Below are 7,140 nucleotides of genomic sequence, written 5' to 3'. Positions count from 1 at the left end.
CGTTCGCCGGCCTCCCCTCCGGCCTTCCCCTCCGATCCGCCGGGCGCCCGCTTCCTCTCCCGACGCCGGTGAGCCCGACCTCGGCTGCAGCCCTCGATCCCGATCCAAAATCCCCTACGGTTGACTTTTTCGAACCCTAGAAATTTCCAAAGTCATATTTTTGTCACAGCAAGTGCCCATGTTCATCGTTGCATAACTCTCTGCATATAGCTCCGTTTCACGCGTGTAATATGTCAAATTGTTCGTCTCGTGATGCTCTACATTTTGTTCAATTGCACCATGTTCATTAGAGGTCATCTTGATGCCCAAATCTCTGTTGCAAGAGGGCTAGTTGCTGTTATCTGCTGGTTCTTAACAGAACTTGGAGATTTGTTATTTTTGTATCATTTAATCTGTGCATCTTATGGGCATGAGCTCTACATGTGTTTTGTTGTATGCCATGCTATCTTTCCATTGGTGTATGCCATGTATTTTTTTGTGATCTCTGTGGTGACTAGCACAAGCATGCAAAGTAGGCTCCGTAATGTTTCTGATTTCAGTGACAGTGATTTCTTCAAGTCTTTGTCTGTTGTTATTTTGTTGCCATGTAAACTTAATGCTACAGAGAGATCCATGCACATTTTGGAGATGTTCAGTAAGGATGTTTTGTATTTCTAGTTGTAATTGATCCATTCCTGCCCTTGCTTGCAATTATGGAGTACCATAGCATGACTCAATCTTGCTCTACTTTTGCTATAAAATATTTCTGGCAGATTCTTTATGTGTTATTCAATTTTTCCAAGCTTATTGTAGTTGATCCATACATGCTATACTTTTGCTCTTGCCATGGGTAGCTTCATAAATATGCCATCTTACTGTAGGTATGCTAGTTTTGTCATGCATTGCCTTGTGGTGAGTGCATCAAGCTCACCAAGATGCCTTCATATTATTATTTCTGCCATGCTCTGTTTTCTGCTAAGTCTGAAACCTGATAACGAAACTTGCTATGTTTACATGCTTGCCATCATAACTTCTGTTCCTTTTTGGCTTATGGTCAGTAAGGGACTTTTGTCATATGCATTTAGTAGAATACTTACATGCCATGTTTTGCCATGTTAAGTTCCTGTAGGATGTTGATTTCGTGCTCTGAACATTGCTACCTGATGCTGTTTTCTGCCATGTCCAGTAATTTCACCAAGTCTGTAACCTGTTATCTTTTGCTACCTGATGCTGTTTTCTGCCATGTCCAGTAATTTCACCAAGCCGTAGCTCAGTGTTCATCTTTTGTCAAGCATCTCCTGTAGATTACTATCATATGCTTTGTTGCTATGTTGGGGTGCTGTAGCATTATTACTTGTTGCATTTTAAGTGCTATCATGCTGTTAATCGCAGATTCGTGTCATTCTTGTTTTGCTTGCCATTTGCAAACCGTGCATCCGTTTCCGGTGATCTTTATATCGATTGCGACCGAAATCATCTCATCTTTCCAGTGGCATGCTTGGTTTGCCAAGTTACTGCCTTGTTCATCTTTTTCCTTCCGGAGCACGCATATGCATCGCATATCATATCTCGCATATCATACATGTTTTGCATCATGTTGCTTGTGCATTTCTCGTGGTTGATTGTGGTTCCGTTTGTTTGTGTTCTTGTCTTGGGTAGAGCCGGGAGACGAGTTCGTGAACGAGGAACCCGTTGAGTATGCTTACGAGGATCAAGCTTTCGACAACTCTGAGAACCTTGCAGGCAAGATGACCACCCCTCGAAATCACTTCTATCTTTGCTTTGCTAGTTGTTCGCTCTATTGCCATGCTGCGCTACCTATCACTTGCTATATCATGCCTCCCATTTTGCCATGTCAGCCTCTAACCATCCTTTCCTAGCAAACCGTTGTTTGGCTATGTTACCGCTTTTGCTTAGCCTTTCTTATAGCGTTGCTAGCAGGTGAAGTTGAAGTTGTTCCATGTTGGAACATGGATATGTTGGGATATCACAATATCTCTTATTTAATTAATGCATCTATATATTTGGTAAAGGGTGGAAGGCTCGGCCTTATGCCTGGTGTTTTGTTCCACTCTTGCCGCCTAATTTCCGTCATACCGGGATTATGTTCCTTGAGTTTGCGTTCCTTACGCGGTTGGGTGATTTATGGGACCCCCTTGACAGTTCGCCTTGAATAAAACTCCTCCAGCAAGGCCCAACCTTGGTTTTACCATTTGCCACCTAAGCCTTTTCCCCCGGGTTTTCGCGAGCCTGAGGGTCATCTTATTTTAACCCCCGGGCCAGTGTTCCTCTGAGTGCTGGTCCAAACTAGAGCACCGTGCGGGACCGTCCCTTGGCAACTTGGGTTATGTTGGTACTAGTACGCTTCGCTTATCCGGTGTGCCCTGAGAACGAGATATGTGCAGCTCCTATCGGGATTTGTCGGCACATTCGGGCGGCTTTGCTGGTCTTGTTTTACCATTGTCGAATGTCTTGTAAACCGGGATTCCGAGACTGATCGGGTCTTTCCGGGAGAAGGTTTATCCTTCGTTGACCGTGAGAGCTTATGATGGGCTAAGTTGGGACACCCCTGCAGGGTATTATCTTTCGAAAGCCGTGCCCGCGGTTATGAGGCAGATGGGAATTTGGTAATGTCCAGTTGTAGAGAACTTGTCACTTGACCCAATTAAAAACATCAACTGCGTGTGTAGCCGTGATGGTCTCTTCTTGGCGGAGCCCGGGAAGTGAACACGGTCTGAGTTATGTATGACGTAAGTAGGAGTTCAGGATCACTTCTTGGTCATTGCTAGATGACGACCGTTCCGTTGCTTCTCTCCTCGCTCTCATTTGCGTATGTTAGCCACCATATATGCTTATTGCCGCTGCAGCTCCACCTCACTACACCTTCCTTTCCCATAAGCTTAAATAGTCTTGATCTCGCGGGTGTGAGATTGTTGAGTCCTCGTGACTCACAGATTCTACCAAAACAGTTGCAGGTGCCGACGATGCCAGTGCAGATGATGGGATCGATCTCAAGTGGGAGTTCGATGAGGAACGTGGTCGTTACTATGTGTCTTTCCCTGATGATCAGTAGTGGAGCCCAGTTGGGACGATCGGGGATCTAGCATTTGGGGTTGTCTTATTTTCATCTGGATTTTGACCGTAGTCGGTCTATATGTTTGTATTTTGGATGATGTATGAATTATATTTATGTATTGTGTGAAGTGGCGATTGTAAGCCAACTCTTTATCCCATTCTTGTTCATTACATGGGATTGTGTGAAGATGACCCTTCTTGCGACAAAACCACTATGCGGTTATGCCTCTAAGTCGTGCCTCGACACATGGGAGATATAGCCGCATCGTGGGCGTTACACTTTGCTCCCCCTTCCCCCCCTTTCTTCTTCTTTCCGGTTGATGCAACCAGATGTCGGAGCCCATGAGCCAGATGCCACCGCCGATGCTTACTATTACGTGGAGGCCGCAGACGACTAGGAGTAGTTAGGAGGCTCCCAGGCAGGAGGCCTTGCCTTTTCGATCGATGTTGCTTTTGTGCTAGCCTTCTTAAGGCAAACTTGTCTAACTCATGTCTGTACTCAGATATTGTTGCTTCCGCTGACTCTTGTGTTTTCGAGCTTATGTATTCGAGCCCTCGAGGCCCCTGGCTTGTAATATAAAGCTTGTATTATTTTAATTTGTGTCTAGAGTTGTGTTGTGATATCTTCCCGTGAGTCCTTGATCTTGATCGTACACATTTGCGTGTATGATTAGTGTACGATTGAATCGAGGGCGTCACAAGTTGGTATCAGAGCCAACTGCCTGTAGGTAGCCCCTTTCCAACTCCTTGGCTGAAGTTGAGTCTAGTCACTGAAAAACTTTTACTAACATTGGCTGTGTGTCTTACGGGCCCACGTCGCCATTGGGTGGTATTAGGATCTTTTACTCCTCGTCTATACTCTGGGACTGTGATCTCTCGTCTATTCGAGTTAAACATTTTACTAACTCTGACATTAGATTCTCGTACCCACTTCCTCCCGGAGAGCCCCGACATTTTCGATGATCGCTTGCTTGGCCAGAAGATTCTGCAGATACTCCTCGATGTTTCTCGAGACCCTGTGTCCACTGCCTTGCAGTTCCCGACCACCGATAATCCCCGTGAATAACATCCTTGCCGCTTGTACCTTCATACCCAGTTGCTCCTGTTATTACAAGATGTACTCTCCGTTCTTTCGAGAATCCTTTGTGCCTTCTGCTTTGCGGCTTCTTTTTGCACTGCGGATAATTCACTTAACCGGGGTCTGTTCATCCCCAGTTGTTCATATGCTTTCCAAAATACTTGGAAATACTATCTGATCTTCCGAAAATCCTCTGCAGCCTATTGCTCTTGATTCTCCTTTCCTGCTTGCAGTAGGATTAATTCCATATGTCTAGCGGTATTCTTTAAAATTCTTTGTGATTGTCATTCTGTTCCTATGGATTCAACGTGTGAGCGAATACTCGCAATCATCAATTAATCCTTGGAAATTTTCTTTCCGGCTCAGACATCTTTCCAGATATGAGCTGGTTCTTGCCCAATCCAGATTTGATCGGGTACACCTCTAAGTCTATTCAACTTACTCATCTTTTGATCAGAGCCTTTGCTTCTGATCCTTCGTCTTGAAATCATAATTCCTTTGTACCCAAGCATCGAATCATTCAGACGTTTCTATAAGCCGATGCCTTTGCATCCCCTTCTTCATCTGATTGATTACTGATACTCACATCAACTCTGTCGTGAATCGCCAGATCCATTGCTAGGTTGTTATCTGACAATGTCCTTCACATCCAAAGTCTTGTGAGTTTTTCCCTGATACAAAATACCTTCGGTAAATTGTATCATCTGCTTTGACTCCGATACTCTGCTTTCGAACTCGTATCTTTTGCTTGGTTGGTGGTTGTATAGATTCGTAAAAATTCCCTGATGGGTTGAACTTATGCCTTCCAGTGAACCCGAGAGTTCTCACGAGTCTTACTCTTCTGGTACTTCGCCAGCTAAATCCTCTGCATTACAATTTCATCGAAAAACGAGGAGTGAATGAAAGGTTATGCATTGAAGAAGTGGGAGTCGACCTTGAAACCCTTGTGTTCATGCCCATGGACCTGATGTAGAACTTATCATGGAAGCTGCTCATAAAAATAATTATTTTTTTGGTACAAGCTCATCTTGTATCTATGAGTTGATCCTTTGCAATCATGGTTCCGACCATATTTCCTCCTCGATTCCATTTACCGAATAAGTTAAAATACTTATCCTCTGAAATCATTCCCCCGTCCAACCTCTACTCCGATTTACCTTCCGGCATTACACCTAGTATATGATATTGGGAAGTTTTATACCCCATCACATCATTCCTAGCCTGATCGGCTATATCATTATCGTGCTAATTTAACTGTGCTACCTGGTCCTTATTCCCGGAGCACAACTTTTCAACGATGAGCGAAGCTTACGTCGATCTTCTTCATCTTATCATTTCACCTCGAAGAGCAAGCTTGATTTTGAACTTGTGTCGTATCCGTGGTTCCAATAGCCTTTTGCTTCATCCTTCCTGTTGCTTGATGTCGTCGCTCCTCGATGGCATCTTCATAGAGCCTGTCGACAAATGCATCGTGATCAGCATCAACATTTTGACTTCCGTTGAGATGACAATTGAATTCATGGTGAGAAACACCATCCTTGACCTTCGATGATTTGAGTTATCATCGACAACCCCCTTGTCTTCTTTCCAACACATGTTTGATCATGTCTTGGTTATACCTTGGACTCCTTGCTATTCCTGCAATTGTTCCTTGAGTATTTCTTGTGATCTTCAACTCCAACCCCTACTTGGAACACCATGTTAATGCTACCTCGAAGCATGACTGATGTATTCCGAATATCAACAAGAACATTGGAAGCACATTGCCGAATGTTTCTTGATCTATTATCCAAACACCGTTGTATGGGTAATATCATGATTCTTCCCTCGCCCCCTTTATCTAAATGCTTTTGAACTTACTGTCATATCATATATATCCTGCTCTGCTTCCCTTTGGGAAGGATATACTCCTAATTCTTGTGTGTAAACACATTTTCCTTTCCATTGGTCTGATTAATCCGATAATTTCATTTTCCTTTCCATTGGTTTGTTTAACCTTCTTTTGATCTATATGATATATGCAGAAATAATTCCCTGCTTATAAAACACCCCGATGTACAACCTTGTCAGTGAGACCTTGTTACTATTGTTGATGACATTCCGGTAGCCACCGATGGATGAGAACTTTGCCTATTGGTCCGCCTCGTCGTACGAGCAGGAAAATGGTTGTCTTCGTCCCTCGCGCTTGGTACCAACGTTGTTGCCAACATAATTGACAGGCTATTCTCTGACCTGCCTTGCCATCATGACCGTGCAAAATGATAGCGCCTTCCTGCTTTTAACCCACATGGTGGGCCCATAACCCACAGTTCCACAGGATCGAAACCTGACTCTCCTGTATATCTTTGATTCCGAAATATTCTTGCATTTGGCTTCGTATCATGTCACGAGCCATCTTTCGAGAGATGATCTATTCCCGATGCTCTGAACCCCCTTCTCACACTCTGTTCAGGTATCGATCGTTTGTCCATTCGCTTGAAACTTCCTATTGTACCTTCATATTTTGCTCTCGATGTTTTCTTAAGTTTCAACTCGAGAGGTACATCTGCCACTTTCCTTGAATTGTTCACCAGATAATTAACCCTATAAGGGTCAGTTCTCCCGAAGTTACTCTTTACTTCCGCACTTAAATCTCGGGACGAGATTTCTTGTAGTGGAGGAGATTTGTAACGCCCCGAGAATCTTGCTACAGTAATCCCCCCAAATGATGCCTTGTCGTCATGCTTTCCTAAGCCAAAATGCCACTTGTCCAAAAATCAAGTCCAATTCAATTCAAATTGCAAGTCGATTATTTGCATCTTCAAATGAGCCAGAAAAATAGTTCACAATGTGGCAAATATTCTCTAAGTATTTGTCATGATGAAACCTACCTCTGTTGGATTCCAAAAATGCTCCTGGAAATTATTTGAGTGGTCCAGCAATAATTAAATTGGCCTTTTCAATTTCTAAAAGTGTGTAAACATTTCCAAATGCTCAAAACAATTTTGTGCAACTTCACAATATTGCAA

This window comes from Triticum aestivum, chromosome 1D, assembly GCF_018294505.1.
Source record: "Triticum aestivum cultivar Chinese Spring chromosome 1D, IWGSC CS RefSeq v2.1, whole genome shotgun sequence".
Taxonomy (NCBI): domain Eukaryota; kingdom Viridiplantae; phylum Streptophyta; class Magnoliopsida; order Poales; family Poaceae; genus Triticum; species Triticum aestivum.
The sequence above is the reverse complement of the archived record's forward strand: the minus strand, read 5'-3'. Positions refer to the sequence as shown.